The following is a 19564-nucleotide window of genomic DNA, read 5'->3' as shown; positions in this document are numbered from 1 at the left end:
CCCTGGCGGAGCGACTCGCAATATTCCCCAGTACACCGCCAGCCAATGACTATGTGGATGCACTGCATTGCGATATTGCACCCGGGCGAGTGAGCGTGCAAATAACCTATATTTGCACGCTCACTTCGAAGCGAGCGTGCAAATATTGAAATAACCTATATTTGCACGCTCGCTTCGAAGTGAGCGTGCAAATAGGTTATTTGCACGCTCACTCGCCGGGGTGCAATATAGCACTGCAGTGCATCCACATAATCATTGGCTGGCGGTGTACTGGGGAATATTGCACGCTCAGTAAGGCCGCTGATTGGCTCAAACCATGGAGACACTCACGTGGGGTGCGATAACAGAATGTACTGGATGGTGGCAGTGTTGCCTACCGCCCGCATTTGTATTTTTACGGAAATACGAAGTTTTGTCCGCAGTATGGATTGCGCAAACTATCGTGTATGATAGATTACTAAAACCTTTGTGTTGGGTTCAGTCAGACAAGACAACATTGGTGCTAGTTTCAGTTCTTGTCCAAAACAAACTCAAATCAAATATCCGAATCCAAAAACCTAAACAGTGTACGAAAACAGCGATCACATGAAAGATCCGCTCACAAAACATGCCTAAAACACAGAATAATAAAAAAGAGACCCATGACGCATAATGTACACAGCACATACATGTACATGTACATGACGTTACATTGTATAAGTAGGTGGGAATCACACTCCTGTGATCACAACACTTTGTAACTCCATCGTTTCTTGTGAAAATTCAACACTCGAAGGGTATACGTGGTAGCGAAACCTCCAAGCTATCCAATGCAACAATCGCCGAAGAGTGACGATGTTGGATTCCAGAGATATCGAGCGCCGTGTTTCGATATTCTTACCTCGGCAAATCCTAATTTTTGATCGATCTCTTCGTCATGTTTGGAGAAAATGCCTTTTTGCATGCTCTTGGAGCGACTGAGCACATCATAATGACGTAACCGGTTGAAGTCTGAATCGCGTCGAAAACATTTCAGCGTTCTGTGATGAAGGAGAGTGGAATGGTGTTGATGGGACAAATATGCTTGCATATTATGCTTGAAGATGACTTTGCTGTGTTACGGCGCCTGATTTGTGGCAGCTTCATAATGGAGCTTGGTATCCTGGCGTTGCTCCTGCCAAGAGCTTTCCAACGAGCCCTAGATTGTGAAAATCAAGCGAAGTAGACCACGGTTATGCGGACCTGGTGAGGTTGAAAATTGTACTGTATTCAGGTTGAAAAATTTACTGAATTCGTAAGGTTGAACATTGTACTGAATTCAGGTTGAAAACTGTACTGAATTCGTAAGGTTCACAAGTGAACTCTGTGACTGGAAAAGAAGTTGTACAGTATCTCGTTTGATTCTCCAAATTACACTCCAAATCAGTCAAAATGTTTACCCAAAAAACGAGTACGCAAAACTGAAAAATGGCACTGGCAATACGCTTGGGGGTAGAGCGCACTTGGTAACACTGTGGTGGGTATCGTGGGCATTGGAATGTATTGTGGGCATCTGAATGAATTATTTGTGGGAGGCATCTGAATGTATGGTGGGCATCTGAATATATGGTGAGCAACTGAATGTGTGGTGGGCATCTAAATGTCTGGTGGGCATCTGAATGTATTGTGGGCATCTGAATGTGAGGTGGGCATTGGAATGTATTGTGGGCATCTGAATGTGTGTCAGGCATCTGAATGTACATGTATGGTGGCCATCTGAATGTGTGGTAGGCATCTGAATGTGTGTTGGGCATCTGAATGTATGGTGGGCATCTGAATGTGTGGTGAGCATCTGACTGTGTGGTGGGCATCTGAATGTACATGTATGGTGGGTATCTGAATGTATGATGGGTATCTGAATGTGTGGTGGGAATCTGAATTTGTGGTAGGCATCTGAATGTGTGTTGGGCATCTGAATGTGTGCTGGGCATCTGAATGTGTGCTGGGCATCTGAATGTGTGCTGGGCATCTGAAGGTGTGGTGGGCATCTGAAGGTGTGGCGGGCATCTGAATGTGTGGTGGGTATCTGATTGTATGGTGGGTATCTGAATGTATTGTGGGCATCTGAATGTGTGGCGGGCGTCTGAATCGATGGTGGGCATCTGAATTTGTGGCGGGCATCTGACTGTATGGTGGGCATCATAATATGTGGTGGGTATCTGAATGTGTGGTGGGCATCTGAATGTATGGTGGATATGTGAATGTATGGTGGATATGTGAATGTATGGTGGGCACCTGAATGTACATGTACATGACATGGTGGGTGTTTGCGCCGGTATTCTCACTCACAACCAGGGAGTAGTAAAATACAGGGAGGTGACACGCCACTAATCGTGATTTTTGATGGGTGCCTCGCGCTTGTTTTTTTTCTTTCGCAAAAAAAGATGATCTGCTGAATCAATCTTGAGTATTTGTCGAAGAACTGATCCGTGAAAAGGTCTATCCATCTCATGGAACAGCATTTGTTTTGCTCTTGTGATACATCTGTGTCATCGTCATATGGAAAGGTACCACCCTTCCGAAATTCGTCCCGATCGACGGCATGGAGCAATAGAACGAAGGTGATTTCCTTGAGAACAATACGTGTACGATTGGAGATGAAAAACGAGTGCACCGATTTCGAAGTCGAAAAAATCTCTAGGACACCACACGATCGGCACTAATTTCTCCTCAGTTGTGATCAACCAGTACTTCTCTACCTTCTTTGTGATGATGAGCATTTCATATTATGGTATGCTAGAGATTCGGGAGTTCACTTTTCGGAATGAAATGTTCCTAAGTTTGTCAAGGATTGAAATGCGGGCTACGTCGTCGTAAACAGCTTGTATCGACACAGGAAAAATCTACGGCACGCAGGGATATCTCCCAAAGTGATACCACTCTTGCTGGACTTCTATCCTGACATAGTGGTAGTTTGGTCGACTACCAAACTTTGTGAAGGCAGACAATTGTTGGAAATTCTCAGCGCTGAGTTTCTACGGGCTGCAGTAGGAGCCTCTTTGGCGGTAGGTATTTTACTACTCCCTGATCGAGAGAATCCTGATTCGCGCGCGTGTCTACACACTTCGGTACCCATAGTACCCCAATCTCACCCGCCGGGTGAAAACGGTGCTGAGGCAATCGTCAAACTGGCCGTACATGCTCGAGTCACCTCCCTGTATTTTACTACTCCCTGCTCACAACACAGAGTCTGAGGTTTATAGAATATTTTCACTAGGAGAAGACTGTATCCATTGCAAACTGATTGCAATACTTCAAAATGGCTAGCTACTACCTGGTAGTAACAGAATCAGCCAAAGAGAAAGAAAACCACAACCACCACTCGGATTGTGCCAAGCAGGTAACAACAAAGAGCAAACTAAACTCAGAACCAAAACCAAAACAACAACTGCACCAGCAAGCTCTTTCCCGGTACTAACTACAAATACATCAAAATCAAGCAGCAAAATGCAAATCCGCACGCGTGTTTGCCGGAACTGAACCTCCGTAGCGCAGCTGATCATTGCGGCTGCACGGGACGACCTTCCCGCCACAGTAGGGCAAAGAACTATGCATGGAACTAGCAATGAATGCATGCAGCACACCAGCAAGCTGTCCCTACGCAGACGTCTAGTCTAGCGTGAGCAAGGATGAATAATTGAATAGCATGAGAAACATGATATGACACATTGACTCCTATGATGCATGCAATGTATACAACAAGAAGCTACAGGTCATGCAACTGTGCACAACACTTCAAACCAGCGGGTGTAGTATGAAAGGCAATGCAGCAGTTATGAATAGGGACATCAACAGGACACAACACACAGTAGTCATGAGCAGGCTGAGGTAACCATGGTAACTGAGGACCGGGGAACAGTACAGACATGTGCACAACAGCACCTAGGTTTACTACTACCCAAGGTTATGTACTCCTACTACTTTAGTTATTCATGTCTTGGTCTAACTGAGCAAGTTACTAGTGGAGATCTGCGGGGTGACTTTGTCGTACCAACAGTGGGTATGTGAATGTGTGGTGGGCATATGAATGTGTGGTGGGCATCTGAATGTATGGTGGGTATTTGAATGTCTGGTGTGCATCTGAATTTTGGGGGGTATCTGAATGTTTGGTGGGTATCTGAATGTACATGTATGGTGAGCATCTGAATGTGTGTTGGGCATCTGAATGTGTGTTGGGCATCTGAATGTGTGTTGGGCATCTGAATGTGTGTTGGGCATCTGAAGGTGTGGTGGTCATCTGAATGTGTGGCAGGCATCTGAATGTGTGGTGGGTATCTGATTGTATGGTGGGCATCTGAATGTATGGTGGGCATCTGACTGTATGGTGGGCATCTGAATGTGTGGTGGGCATCTGAATGTGTGGTGGGTACATGTATCTGAATGTATGGTGGGCATCTGAATGTATGGTGGGTATCTGAATGTGTGTTGGGCATCTGAATGTGTGCTGGACATCTGAATGTGTGGTGGGCATCTGAATGTGTGGTGGGCATCTGAATGTGTGGTGGGCATCTGAATGTGTGGTGGGCATCTGAATGTGTGGTGGGCATCTGAAAGTGTGGCAGGTATTCAAATCCATGGTGGGCATCACAATGTGTAATGTATATCTCAATGCATGCAGTGACGTCACAAATAAAATGGTGGACCATCCTGAAAAATTTGGCGATAGGTTCACCCCTATTTTCAGTTTTTAGTGTTTTAAAGCCAGAGAACAAGTTTTTTTTAATTTTCTGTTGATATTTTTTAGACTATCTGCCTCCCCATTTCCACATTCATTTTCCCCTGGGTGACAGGTGTTCCGTTCCATCTGGGCTTTGCATAATACAGATCCGAAAAATGGCTCCTCAAGTGGCACTATTGAGCAAGGAAATTGTGAAAAATATCTGCAAAAGCCACAAAATAGAGCCATTTCTCTATCACTGCAGAATGCATTTTAGAGTGAACTATGGAGATGCTGGTGATTCCATGACGTGCTTGATTCCGAGGAGATGCAACTGTTCCTGTACTGGGAAAATCTACATTGACATGGAAAGTATCAATGTCAGCGTTTCGCATCAAGACACTATAACACTTGGCGTATGTCATAACTGCACAATTGCATACACTGTCAAGGTTGCACACGTATAATTATAACAGTCGACTCCAAATATAACAAATACCATTGTGCAAGGTAATTAGTCCCATATACATGTAAGCCAAAGTTCTCTAAGTGACATGTGTGGCCCATGGCAGTCTGAGTGCACTTGGCTAACGTGCGACCCTACAAGTTAATGTTCGTTATAAATGAAACCTGTTCGCTATAAAGGGTTAGTTTTGTATGGGTTTAAACATGGACATGAACTATGTTTCGCTATATCACGAAATTCCCTATACTGTAAAAGCCATTATTCTAACGAGGCGCATATATAACGATTTCCCCAAATTGACTAGTTTACGTGTACCCAAAGTAACGATTCTCACTCATTCCCAACGGTCAATAGGACGGTATATGTATCGATTTCTATTTTAACGACAGATTTCTCCTCGTTAACTCGTTAGAGTTAGCACTTCGTTATTATGGCTTTTACAGTATTCGAGTTCATTATAAGCGGAGTCGACTGTGCCGTAAATATATCCCGCAATAAAGTTGTGTCTCATTTCTGTCAAACTCTTTCCAAGCGCACGCGTGGAAAAGCAAATGAGTCAGTGTTTCTATAAACAATGCGTTTTGCACTGGTACATGTTCAGAATGGACAGTACTTGTTGCACCTGTGCAGGGCGGAATATTTCACCGGGGTTAACGGACAATAGGTAGCTGGATTGACGAGGAAGGACTGTTTTGAAATTTTATGTACACCCTCTTTGGCTAGTGGAGATATCGACTGTATCACTACTGCTAGGTTTCTATCCACAGCAAAGGGTATCACTCTATATTTCAAAGCATTGCATGACTTTCAGTTCACCGACGTCTGCGGCCATGTGTAATAAACGCCTTGGAATATAATGAGAACGAACTAATGGCGATCTCATTGTAAGGCTACGGAGGATTAGCAAGACGAAATTTGCGTTCGCATTCGCTCTCCAAGGAAAGTCGAACTCAGTGACGGAATTCACGTTATGAGAAGGATTAGCAAACAGAATTCGCACATGCATGACGTTAACATGACGTACATTGTGTGCAGACAGTACAGCGTGGTAAATTTATGACCGCCCTGACATGAATCGCCGACAACTTTTCCGAACGAAAAATGCGAAAGTTCGCTATCCAGTTCGCGAACTGAAAAATGTTTGCGACCGCAATTTTCGTCTTACTTATCCTCCATACTATTAATGCCAAAAGTCTCTACGTAATAAATTGCTGGCACACAACACCATGTGATATTTACCTTGTAGTTAGTTGGGATGGGGCTTGTGTCCGCTGCCCCCATCCCTGGCGTTAGCGAAACTGATGGTGTTGATAGCAGGGGTGTGTGTGCCTAGCAGTGACGGTGTTGACGGCATTGCTGTTGACGCTGACGTCCCTTATGCATGGGTGGAATCACACGTGGCCACAACCATCAGACTCACGGCAGCATTTTGAGAAGGGGAGACTTTCAGACACATGCAGTACATTGATGTTTTTGAAGGATTGTGAGCAGGATAGAAATAGGCAACAAAAATCTGTAATTGCCAAGTAACTAGAGCAGGCAGGAAGGCACCCAATACAAGCAAGCATCTGGAGACATGATATAAACAATGCCAATTGCAGCTTTTTTTGCTGTTTGCTTATCTCATCTCCCCACCACTTACCTATATTGAGCACATTCCCAAAAACTCGGTCATTCAGATTCAAGCAAGCAAATGCATTTATATCTGCTAATTGCAAATACATCTCATGCACAGGGGATCAACATGCACACAACACATGCAATTCTGACGCACCTGTTTTCAAGGTATACATTACCATCTGGCAATATGCTGCCAGGTTTAGAAATCTTGGGTGAGATTCGGCATGGATCCATTACCACCTACCTGGGAAGTTGTGAGCAAAACATGAGACAATCGCTTAGCAGCACAAGCCCATGCAACAACGGCCTAAGATGGCCACTGCTGCATGGAATTCCCTAGACTTAGCAGGTTCACTGAAACATGCAATAGCAATGTACTAAATTTACAGTCATCATGCACAGGTCAAGAGAAGGCACCCAACACAAGCAAGCTGCTGAAGACATGATATAAACAATGCCAATTGCAGCTTTTTTGCTGTTTGCTTATCTCACCTCCCCACCAACCACCCATGTTGAGCACATTCCCCAAAACTCTTCAGCCTAGTTGAAAGAAAAAGTATTGCACGTTAATCAATTTGGACTGGCTTGCATTTAACCAAACCCCTTAAAAATAGGGAAGAAAAATGGGTGATTTGCACCCTGCACTTTGATGACATGCATAATTAGTATACATACCAGGATTTATTTCCCAAAGACGGCAGTAACGGAAGACCCTTGAGCAGGATGTAGCGCACCGCTGGATGTTGAAGAGATGGCCTACAGGGTTTACCTGACCCCGATCTATACTTAACTAACCCAGGGCCAACCCATTGCATGCATCCAGGACAAAACCTCCCAACGTGTACCCACCCACATGCACCAGGGACCAACCCATTGCACACAAGAGGTTCCAGCCCATGCAAGAAGGGAAACAAGGTTACAAACACAACATGATGTGGTACAATACACCGGGTACAAAACAGAACGACAAAGTTACCAAAGACAATGATGGTGGGCCCGTGCTTTGAGCTGGTTGTAGTGCTGGATGTTGAAGGTGGAAGACCTACAGGGTTTACCTGACCCTGATCTATACCTAATTAACCCAGGGCCCAAGAATTGCATGCACCAAGGGCCAAATCTCCCTTGTACCCAAGGTGAACCCACCCACATGCACCAGGGACCAACCCATTGCACACAAGAGGTTCCAACCCATGCAAAGAAAGGAAACAAGGTTACAAACACAACATGGTGTGGTACAATACACCGGGTACAAAACAGAACGACATAGTTACCAAATACAATGGAGGTGGGCCCACCGCGCCTTGATCTGGTCGTAGCGTAGTGTTGGATGTTGAAGAGATGACCTACAGGGTTTACCTGTCCCTGATCTGTACCTAACTAACCCAGGGCCCAACCTATTGCATGCACCAAGGACCAAATCCTCCCACTGCACTAATGGCCAACCCAGCATGCACCAGGGACAACACTCCCCATGCATAGAGATAAAAGTTTTAAAAAAAATACACGCATCAAATATATCAGATCAAAGTTTAGAAGTGAATAAATGAAATGCTAGGATAGACCAAGTAGAATGTGGTGATTGGTGATGGAAATTTATGGGAGTGTAATGGGTTGATGTTACTGTTCCGCATCATCTGGCTGCTTCTTCAGTCCAAGCCAGGAACTATGTAGTAGCACTGCAATGTTCGGCAGTGTGATGGCATCTGTTTGGAGTGAAAAGCAGCCATGCAGGTACAACTTTAATCAGGGATTGTTCTGTTCAATGCAAGGATGGGAAACCATTAGCAGAGTATCAAGCAAACTCAATATCATGCGCACAAATGTTATTTACTTACGGTGCATTCCTTATAATTATACAACATGGAGATGGAACATTTAGTCTTTGGTGGTTATGTTCAATTCCTGTCTGCCATTCACAAATCGCTCTAGTATGCAACTTTTGAATACCAACTGTAAACATGGAGATGGAACATTTAGTCTTTGGTGGTTATGTTCAATTCCTGTCTGCCATTCACAAATCGCTCTAGTATGCAACTTTTGAATACCAACTGTACTGTTCAAAATCGCTGTCTGCACCTTAGACATCAGATTTGTTTTGTTCACAACCCATTGCTGTGACGAAAACATCATAGCCATGGACCTCAAGCAACGTTTTCACAAGTATTTTGCACACATCTGTGCAATATTTGTTTTGTTTCCAGCCTGTTTAGACCAGAAACCGGAATTGTCATGGAATCACCAGCAGATCTCATTTCCCCCCCCCCCCCTGCCCTGCCCTGCCTAGTATCCCTCCAAGCCCAGGATGGAACGGAACACCTGTCATTATTTTGGCAAAACACTGCTGCAACCGTAGATTGCCACAATGTACTGCTCCCTTTTGGAGGACGGTGAAGGATGGGGAAACTTGACATGTTGACCTGGAATATCACACACACATAACACACAACACAGAACGTAGCTCACCATAGCTCACCCCCCCCCCCCTCCCACACACACACCGTACAAGGAACCATCCATTACGTGGCTGGCAGCTAAGAGAAACCACCCGTCAAAAAACTCACACATTTATAGGGAGAAGGTGTAAACAAAAATGGCATGGAAGGTTGAAATTTCCCATTATGTAGTCCATAGCTGCTATTGATTTGACTTACAGGGTTCACAAAGTAGGTCTACCTCGACTAGTTATCTAGGCCATAATAACCTTGAACTTTGTATCGTTGTAAGCTGAATTATTGATTGATAGGTCCAACCTTCTCCCCCTTTGGCAGTCCAAGATGGTACAATTGCTGCAAATATTTCTTGCATGATCTGTCCTAAGTAGAGCCATGAACAGTGGAGAAGAGATGTAGACAGGGGTGGTGTATATGGGGTACTGCACACAAGAGTGGGAGTACTTAGCAAGAATCCATTCCAGCGACTCCTCGATTGGACAGTACACACCACTGGTGACTGTGGAGCACTCCAGAGGGCCTCAAGAGACAATCTACAAGTTGACACATAAGAATCAGACATGTTATACCTAAAGCCAGCGTAGACCAAAAGCGTATTGGCAAACACAGCAGGGTTGCATTCCAAGGTCTTTGAATAGGAGAGCCATGGGAGGGGGAGGGGTTTTTGCAGACTTGCCCCACACCCAAGTGCAACTCCCAATGGCAGCTAGGAGCACGTGAAAACTATATTCAGAATGAGTATTGCAGTCGCAGCTTGGATGCTATGTGCATCACAGTGAAGATCATGTGCAACAGAGTATCGCGACAGCAGCAGGTGCACAGTTAGCATGACAACCAGTGGATTCAAACTCATGAGGCAAGGCCCCAAGTCACCTGGTCAACGGGCCAGCAAGCGACAACTTTCACACTAAGGTTCAACTCTTTTTTATCTTAATATTTTTCTTCCTTTTAAGAATTGCACCCTATTGTACACGTATATTTGTTCTCGGAGACCCCCTTGATTTAGGCTTCGGCTTTTTTTTAAAACTCGAGTTCAACTCCAGTGACAGGAGTGCGCCCAAAAAGGTCAAACAGGCTGTAAGTTGTACCTTGCAGGCGGTAGGCTGGCACGGTGACCAGGTGACTGGTGTACGCAGGAGCACGTGACCGCTTGTTCAACCATGTTCGATTGGGAATAAAGGAGGAACGCTGCTGCAATGAACGCAGCATTCTTGGACGAAAACCAGTCGGCTCAGCGTCCAAAAGACTACAACATATGGGCCAATCGCGGTCATCCGTGCTTTTATAAGAACGACATAGCGCTTTTAGTGACCATTTGCATACAAATCCCCATCTAGTAGGGTGCAGTCACCCAGTTTCGGTGAGAGTGCGTGAGTTTGATCGGGAATAAAGGAGGAATGGAGCGTCTCAGCTTCCTCGGACCAAGACCATTCGACTCAGCACCCCGAAGACTACAACTGGTGAAAATTTGATTTTAGGCTTCCCCTTTCCCATTGATAATTTTGGTCACCAAAAACATGAAAAAACTACAGCTGTAGAATGCAGACAATCTGTGGGGGCAGGAAGTTAGATTTGTGAACAAGGTAATAATGGCCTACCAGTGCTGTTCGACATAATCACCAACACATGCACTAAAACCATCACACCAGCAGAAAACTGCACAGCAGACATCTACGTACCGTCAGGAGCATGATCTGACAGGAATCAGTGGTATCCAGGTATAGTGAAGTTGCGCATAAGTGACGATCATCAATGACCAACCGTGGGAAATCCTTGCACGTCTGTCTACTGCACCCACCTGGTGATGAGCATAGCTGGAGTGAAAACGCAAATGCACGAGAAACCCCAGAGAAGGAAATGAGGAGTTGATGGACAACAACAGGAGAATCCCTCGTGCAATAACATCCACGCTGGACTCAACATTTCTGTTCAAAAATATGTTGGAATCAGCAGGCAATCGATGTCCTATAAACAGCTGAAGTCCAGCAGGGATTCTAACTCATGACCTAGCAGTATTTTTTTATGACACTGTCGAAGTTACGGAACTTTCCCTGTAGAAAGTGGAAACGTTTCCTGTATGCAGTCCATGTTTTTGTCAGTTGGATTTTTGGAAAGATTAACTGTTCGCTTGATCCAGCAATCATGGACTGCGCTGGATAGCTTTAACTGTGTCTCAGAATTCAACTACTTCCTCCGTTAACAAAAACTTCGTGATGGATTTTGATGGATATGAAAACACTTAGAACAGGTGAAGAAAAGTTAGTATCGACTGTAAATCACTGGATGAAGGTAGTTCAGCCTATGTACAGCGTCTGTACAAGAGAAATTGTTGGCGAAGCAGAAAGTTCAGTTTGCGTTGCTTTCGCTTGACTCATTTTTGACCCTGCGTCGCCGTCGTCATCTGCTGCACGCGAGTCGTCATCTCTCAGTTCTTGTTCAGCTCTTTTCAGCCTTGCTTCAGCTTCTTTGATCACACTTCGCTGAACTTTGGTGATGTCGCCGTCGTTCTAGTTAGCTGGCATTCAAGCTGCGTGGTTCGCTGCTGTGGCAATAACTCGTTTCCACCAGGGCGTCCTCAAAATATTTTACGACTTCCTGGTTTCACCTCCACTCTCCAGAACTACACAAAATGAGTAAAGGCACAGCCAAACTGATTCCATTTTCTCTGATGGATACTCCTGCCAGCACTGAACGGCACCGGCTTGCAAGTCCCTTTAATTCTCCTTAGCCACGAGACTCACGTCGGACTGCAGACTTCTAAAGAATGCATGGTCATCAGCATTCGAATCTGGGCTCTGTGCCGGTTGAGCTTGAATTCAGAATCATTTCATTGTGTTTGTGGGATCTGAGCAGCTCAGAACTTGCTCACTATGTGGGCTTGCTGCTCCGGTCTATCGCTCTCTATCACTCTCAAACTCAGTACTAGAGAGGCCAAGCAGCGCATAATGCCCTCGGAGAAGTGGAATATCAGTTTGGCTCGCCATGGCTGTCATCACCTTTGTTGCCACAGCGCAACCATCGATTCCGCTCGGCTTGTTGTGAAAGGTCGCTTTCCTTGCATCGCATCTCTTTCATGGCATGCCAGGGAAGGCCGAGAAAGTGATTTCGACTCAATTTATGGCAGTTTGTGCGCAAAACCAGTCCCTCAAAAATCCATCACAAAGTTTTTTTTAACAGAGGAAGTAGCCACAAGGACACAAGGAGAACAGTTTGCTGCGTTGGAGTCTTTCGCTCGCTGAACTGAAGCTAATGAAAATGATACCACCACCACCACCTAGTCAGTAGACATTTTGGTAGAACTTGACAGGGTTTGGGGGCCAGCTAGCTCTGGGCAAGGAAAGAAATTCGTGTGGCGCTAGACCTTTGGTACAAATACAAGTTTATAAAATGGTGTAGCACCAGTGTAGAACCTTCCAAGTTGGAAGGCTGCTGGTTTGCGCATTCTAGACGTGATGCAGCTCATCAGGTGGTTGAATGTCATGATCTAATCGGTCAGTTTTGTGCTAATTGTTGCACATTTTTGACTCAACAGTATTCTACTTATAACCGTTAGTGTTGGACAAAACGGATAACTTGTAAACTTTTTTTAAATTTTAACCCTTGGCTCTCCATCCGAGTTTATGATTTCAACTTCTCGATTTTAACTTCTGCTTCAAGTCCGCGATGCAGCGTTCGGCCCTCATTCCAAATCGAACATGTGCTCATGTGTACACCAGTAACCTAGTCACCGTGCCTGCAGACTAAAACTTTCACACCAACGTTGAGCTCAAGTGACAGGAACGCGCCCAAACAGGCTGTAAGTTGTACCCTGCAGGCACAGCGACCAGGTGACTGGTGTATGCATGAGCACATGGATTATTCAATCATGTTCGATTGGGAATAAGGGCCGAGCGCTGCACTGCAGCCTTCTTGGACCAAAACCAAATCGACTCAGCATCCAAAAGACTACAATATGAGCCCCGGCCAGCGAAAACCAGCACTTGTGTACTTGATATCAATCATCAAAATGTGACGTCAAAGTTGGGGACGCGCAGTGAGCTGGCTTTTGAAGATTCTTTTTCGATCGAGTGGGTGTCTTTGTTGTCAAAGGAGTTTCAAATGTCTTCAAATGTCTCTGGTCAATTGATTTTAGCGCTAGGTGAGAGCTCGTCACACGGAGGTTGAGTTTAGACACAGCGATGGCGACAGGTGTCGCGACAAAGACTTAGGTCCAGAGTTGTCAGCGCGAGACTCCCTGTACGGAGCGGCGCTGAAAGTTAGTTCGCGATCGGAATTATTTGTTTGGTGGCGATCTTGCTGAGCTTGTCCAGCAGTGGCGAGTCTCATATGCATAGCAACGAGGAGCCCTCATAAAATCGACACTGGATACTGGTGGCGACGATAGTCAGTGCTGGAGTAATAGCGACTGCGAGGAGAAGCAGAATGTCGTCCCGCTGAGCGATCCGTATTTCTACATCGACAACAATGATGCTGCAGACACTGATGGAGGGCTTCTCACGGCGCAAAACAGAGCGTAGTATTATCAGTACTCTACCTTGCCAGATGACGCCAAGCTGGCTGCTGCCTGTGCTGAGAAAGGGGATCCCTAAAAACTCAAACCGGCTGAACGCTTTCGGGCAACATCTTCACGTGCTACAAAACGCGAGTATTCGCTCATATCATTGAAATACAATTATGCTGAAATCATGGTCTGAGTGAAAGTGTGCAAGAGAGTGGATGTCTGTGGTATTGGTGAGCGCATCTATCAGTATGGCAAGCTTTGTCACAACGCTCAAACTACCAGCACAGAGGTCCCTGAACACAATTTGGAAGGCCAGCCACCAATCATCGTTTTGCACTCTGGTGTTGTAAAGAAGGTAGTGATGTATACGGAATATCGTCACACTTCTGAACAACTCATGCCTGCAGCACCAAGAGGGCAAGCCTGATTTGCATTCTATTTACTTACATGTACCTGTTCCACATCACAATCAGAAACTGTAGGATCAACTTGCATGGAATCACTAGGCATGGATGCTGCGCCAACTGTACGGAATCTTGACCTGTGTGACTTCAAACTCTATTTTCCATGCTTTCGCTTATCAGATTGTCATCAAACTTGATAACTTGAATGATTAATAGTGTAGAAACAATTTGGAGGGAAAAAATAATTTTTGAAAAAATTACACATGTTCAGGTTTCTGCTGGCTGGGGCTCATATATGAGTCTATCGCGGTCATCTGCTTTTATATAAGAACAAAATGGCATTGTTAGTGAAAATGCATACAAATTCCCATCTAAGGGCCCGGTCCCACATGCAGTGGCGGATCCGCTGGTGCGACAAGTCTTGCGGGAGTGGTGTCGCACCTCTCCTGCGACAAAATGCTCGCGTGGTCTCACATGCTCACGCGTGCACGGCGAACGAAGCGAGCGCGCCTCTCTGACTTCCAAAAAATTCAGTGCAGCTCTCCTGCAACTCAAGCATGCTTTCACTTCGAAGTACGCGTGCACGTACTGATGGTGTACAGTCAGTACTGTGTCTGTGGACAGAACTGTTTCGTCCTTTGTGGACACATCAACGCAGCACTGATGTACTGTTGATGTAGATACTGGGTGTTGGACAGGTCGTTGTTTTTGTTGAGTATCAAGCATTAGCTACATGTCGTGGGTTCGGTATTGTTGACTTTGAGTCTTTGTTCTGTATACTATACTAGTAATCTGAAAGAATGGATTTTCCGTTGGGTAGAGGTCGATTGGCGAGACGTTGTCGACAGGCAATGGAGACCGCAGCGACATTTTGTTGCTGAAAACTAGTACGAACTTGTTGAGCAGCACGTCGACGATAACCAATGGCAATGATAACTGCTACAGATACTGGTAATAGTGGTACATGTATCGCTCTTGCTAGACCTACATCACAGTGGTCCTACTGCGTGGTTTTACATGATGGCCATGCTTGGCTGCTCACAGGTCCGGGATTTGGTCTTTGGCCGACGCCGCAGCCGTCGGTTTCAGCTTCTCGGCTATCCACCTATCGCTCCGTATCTCTCTTCATCCCTTGGCCAAACGAGTCTTGACTTCAACATACATGTACAACTGTAGCCGTAGCTGCTCTGACTAAAGTCAAACTGTCCACTTCATGATTGAAAATAAAATCGAACAACACAAATCGCTCACTATGTCAGAGTGTCGCAGGAGCGGAACTTCCGCAGGAGAGTATACGCTCCAAAAATTTTTGGAGTAGCGGATTTGAACTTTCTGCCACGGCGGAAGTTCCGCTACTCGCAGTTTCCATGGTGATACACGCTGTTGCGACACCGCTGCAGCGGATCCGCAACTCTCAAGTGCATGTGGGACCGGGCCGAAGTTACGTGCAAGTATGCTGTAGTTCTAAGACAACCCGTGGCCACTAGTAGTAGTAGTAGTAGTAGTAGTAGTAGTAGTAGTAGTAGTAGTAGTAGTAGTAGTAGTAGTAGTAGTAGCGAAGTAAATACATTCAATCAATCACTAGTAAAAACACCGGCCACCGTGAGCATCAATATTCCAAACCTTGTCGAAGGGCTCACAGAGTCCAACCTTGCAGTTCCATTGCGGCATGCCTCGTAGCAAAGGAGGAGGAGGCTCTGTGAATGTCAGCGGCTACTGTTGTGGTCCCGTTGTTGTACCCGATCCGTTCCGGGATCGGTTACCCATATGCATTCCCGTACTCTGTACATATATGGATCCTGGTTGTGCATCTTTTTCTTTTGTTGTTCTATGTAAATAAACTTTAGTTGTTGTCTGGGACTTGTGGAGTGAAGTTGATCTATGGAGTGCAGGAACTAACTTGATGTTCACTCAGGAACATTACATGGTGTCAGAAGTACCAGTTAGTCATGTCGTCTGCCAAATTTCCTGTACCTGCCCCGTTCGATTTCTCCACCCCAGAAGCATGGCCACTCTGGAAGACCCGTTTTGAACGCTTTAGTTCTTTGTCCAAATTGGACGAGGCGGACGGACAACGCCAAGTAGACACATTAGTTTACTCCATGGGAGCCGAAGCCGATCCAATCTTTGAGTCTCTATCTCTGTCCGCGGATGATAAGAAGAAACTCGGAGGCCTTTGACAAGTATTTTCGCCCGGGTGTAAACGTAATCCACCAACGGACATTGTTTGAAAGGTGTGTCCAGAACCCAGGTGAATCCGTGGAAGAGTATGTGCGTCGTCTCGGTGCCGCAGCCAAATACTGCGCGTTTGACAAGTCTGATGAGCGTATCCGCGACAGGTTAGTGGCCCATATGACGAACCGAGAAGTTTCGAAGAAGCTACAGCTCGAGGATGACACTCAGCTGACACTCGAGACTGCCGTGAGCTTGGCACGCAAAACGGAGTCCGTAAACGCCGAGGTCGCCCAGCAAACGCCCCGGGTGAGCCAAGCTGCTCCAGCTACCTCACCGCAACGGAAACACGGCAAGTCCCCTGCTTACGCAAGTTACGGATCGACGGGAAAGCGACCACAGGTCAAGTCCCAACGAGACTCGAGCAACAGTAAGAAGTGCTCGTGGTGTGGCTCCTCCAAAGACCACAAATCGAACCGTGACGAATGCCCTGCCAAGGACAAGTCTTGTAACAAGTGTCGTAAGTCTGGACACTTCGCCAGCGTCTGCCGGTCTGCCTCCGCCAGTGCAGCACACAACGATTATGTGCATGTAGCTGGGTTTGACTTGCAGTCGGACCCCGTCGGCGAAAATTTCCTTGGAGCTGCTTCTACCCACACCTCGATTTCAAAATCGACACTGGAGCTGATCTCAACATTATGACGCAGGCCAGCTACAACGCTTTATCTGCACTGCCAGTACTCAGTCCGTGCCAGACACGTATGATTGGGCCTGATGGGAACCAGCTCACGATACAGGGTGAGTTCCACACTTGTGCTGTGTTCCGTAATGTACAGTACCCAGTCACTATCCTGGTCATTGCCACTGGTGGTGTCAACTTGCTGAGCAGGCAGACATCTGAACAGATGGGCCTAGTACAACGTCTTCATGTTGGCTCTTCAGATGCCCAGCCGAAAACCGGATGCATGCTAGGCAAGCCAGTCGAGATTGAGTTGAAGCCGGTCTAATGGTACGTACGTAAATGGGTATACTCGTTCGGCATCGTCAGGTTCTTCCTCTTCACGCCCAACTAGTGGCGGGGAAGCAGGCTCCGTCAGTGTCGGTGGCTATACGCGTTCCAATGGTACGTATGTCAGTGGACATACTCGTTCAGCGCCTACTCAATCAGCGCCTACTCGTACAGCGCCGTCAGATTCTTCTTCAGCTGGATATAATATTATTAGACCGGCAACGTTATGTTCCTCGTCCTCTTCTCCAGCAGGCGGCACTCGCGAATCGTCAAGCACAGCTACCACATCAACACCTAACCCATCACGTTCAACAGGCGTTGAAGACTTTGTACATGTGGATGTCTATACTCGGTCTGATGGAACTAAAGTGTCGGTGGCTATACGCGTTCCAATGGTACGTATGTGAGTGGGTATACTCGCTCAACACCTGCTTCAGCTGGATATATTCAACCAGCAACGCTACGCCCAACGCTACACCTGGTTTAAGACCGGCTCAACAAGCACCGTGCAAATGGACGACTGACCTGGCAGAGGCTCTTCCCGCCCAGCACGCCAGCATAATGCAGTGGCGGCACCCCGAAGACTACAACTGGTGAAAATTTGATTTTAATCTTTGCTTTTAAAGCTCATTTCTGAATAATCGGTCTGGAGTGGTTTGAACAGTTTGGTTCTAGCAAGTTGCCTTCAGGGTGCACCAGCCTTTTCTGTCTTGGCTCGCCAGCTATTATATCAATGAACTAGTAATTTTCACCATTCTGTAGCACATCCTATCGATCACAGCTATTGTGCTCTACAGCATTGTTCTTCAAGATTCTGAGCTTTCTGTTTGTCTTTCTCTTTATCATCATCCTGGATGGCACAAGTGAAGTAGGCATCCCCGCTTACATCGCGATAGTGCTTATAATAATAATAATAATTTTAAAGCTCATAGCTGTACTGATGGGGCTTTTTTCTATATTCTTTTTTTACTATGTTCACATAACCAGCTCGAAAAGGATAAGTAAAGACAATGGTACAGAGACTAGGATAAACGTGACAACTAATGAGCAGGCGCTGCACCGAGACGCAGCAGTGATGGTGGGGCATCGATGACTCTGGCGACCTGAGGTCTCGGCGTCACGGCCACAAACACGCAGCAAAAGCAATGAAAAAAGAAGATAGCTTATATGGCCGAAACAGCTTGCTGTCTACAACATTGGGTAGGACAGTGACTGCATACTGGGGATCCAACTACACTATCTATACTGATGGGGCCTTTATGGCTGAAACAGCTTGCTGTCTACAATATTGGGTAGGACAGTGACTGCCTACCGGGAATACAACTACACTATCTATAGATGCTGTAGGGGCATACCGTCCGACTGTTTCAGGATTTAGACTGCATACCTGACTCCCGACTGCCTACCGAATCTAACACATATACACCACGAAGCTGCCTACCTGTGCACACTGAGTGACAGATGGCTCACAAACACGGCCGCCAGTGAGAGAGCGTGTCATTGCAGTCCTGCATCCTGGAATACACTCTCCCATGCCCATGTGGTCATTGGAAGGGAACAAAGAGAGAAATGCAGAACATTAGGATTCTGTGATACCAAACAAGCATTACACTCATCCAGCTGAAAAGGACATCTGCAACTAATAGATCATCCACAAAAGTACGTGAACTACAGGGAAAGTACATAAGAGAGCTAGCACAGGATGTCGCAACCACAATGGATCATGGCGAACATTGAATTGGCAGAATTTCGTTGCACTATTTGTTGCTTTGAAGCCAGGATTCACAACCTTCTCAGAAGATGGTGAAAACTTATATTGCCATGGAGTTATCGCCCATACAGCTCATGCAGTTACCAAGTTTCCCTCCTTCTTATGAGTATTCCTATGTTAATCAATTAGTTCTGATTGGAATTTTAGCCATACCGTAGTTCCGCGCATATAAGCCCATGGGCTAATATACGAAATAATGCATTTTCCGGGGGAAAAAATCAGTAATAATGGTTCGTTTTTTAGCCCTGGGCCTATATTCGAATTTTGAAGGCAGCTGGCACGTCAAAAAGTACAAGTCCATGCGCGGTTGTCCGCCTACTGTAGGTACCGGTGCTGGTAATCTAGTCTGCACTGACATGCTGTACTACGGTGTCTGGGTCTGTTTATTAGCCCATGGGCCTATAAACGGAGGTGGGCTTATATGCGGATATAGGCCCATGGGCTTATATGCGCGTAACTACGGTAGTTCTTATTAAAGGGGAAGTTAAGGCAAAAA

General features: G+C 46.0%; 1 long non-coding RNA gene across 1 annotated transcript; it reads right to left on the bottom strand.

Moving 5' to 3' along the window:
• Nucleotides 1-9306: 9306 nt before the first annotated feature.
• Nucleotides 9307-19559, bottom strand: LOC135806952 (uncharacterized). Its single transcript, XR_010551369.1, has 3 exons — nucleotides 18739-19559; nucleotides 10891-11025; nucleotides 9307-9744 (listed from the first exon to the last, which is right to left on the bottom strand). It is a non-coding gene; the product is annotated as an uncharacterized LOC135806952 (long non-coding RNA).
• Nucleotides 19560-19564: the final 5 nt, after the last annotated feature.

This window comes from Sycon ciliatum, chromosome 1 (assembly GCF_964019385.1).
Source record: "Sycon ciliatum chromosome 1, ocSycCili1.1, whole genome shotgun sequence".
NCBI classification, from domain to species: domain Eukaryota; kingdom Metazoa; phylum Porifera; class Calcarea; order Leucosolenida; family Sycettidae; genus Sycon; species Sycon ciliatum.
This window is presented reverse-complemented; position numbering and strand designations above follow the sequence as displayed.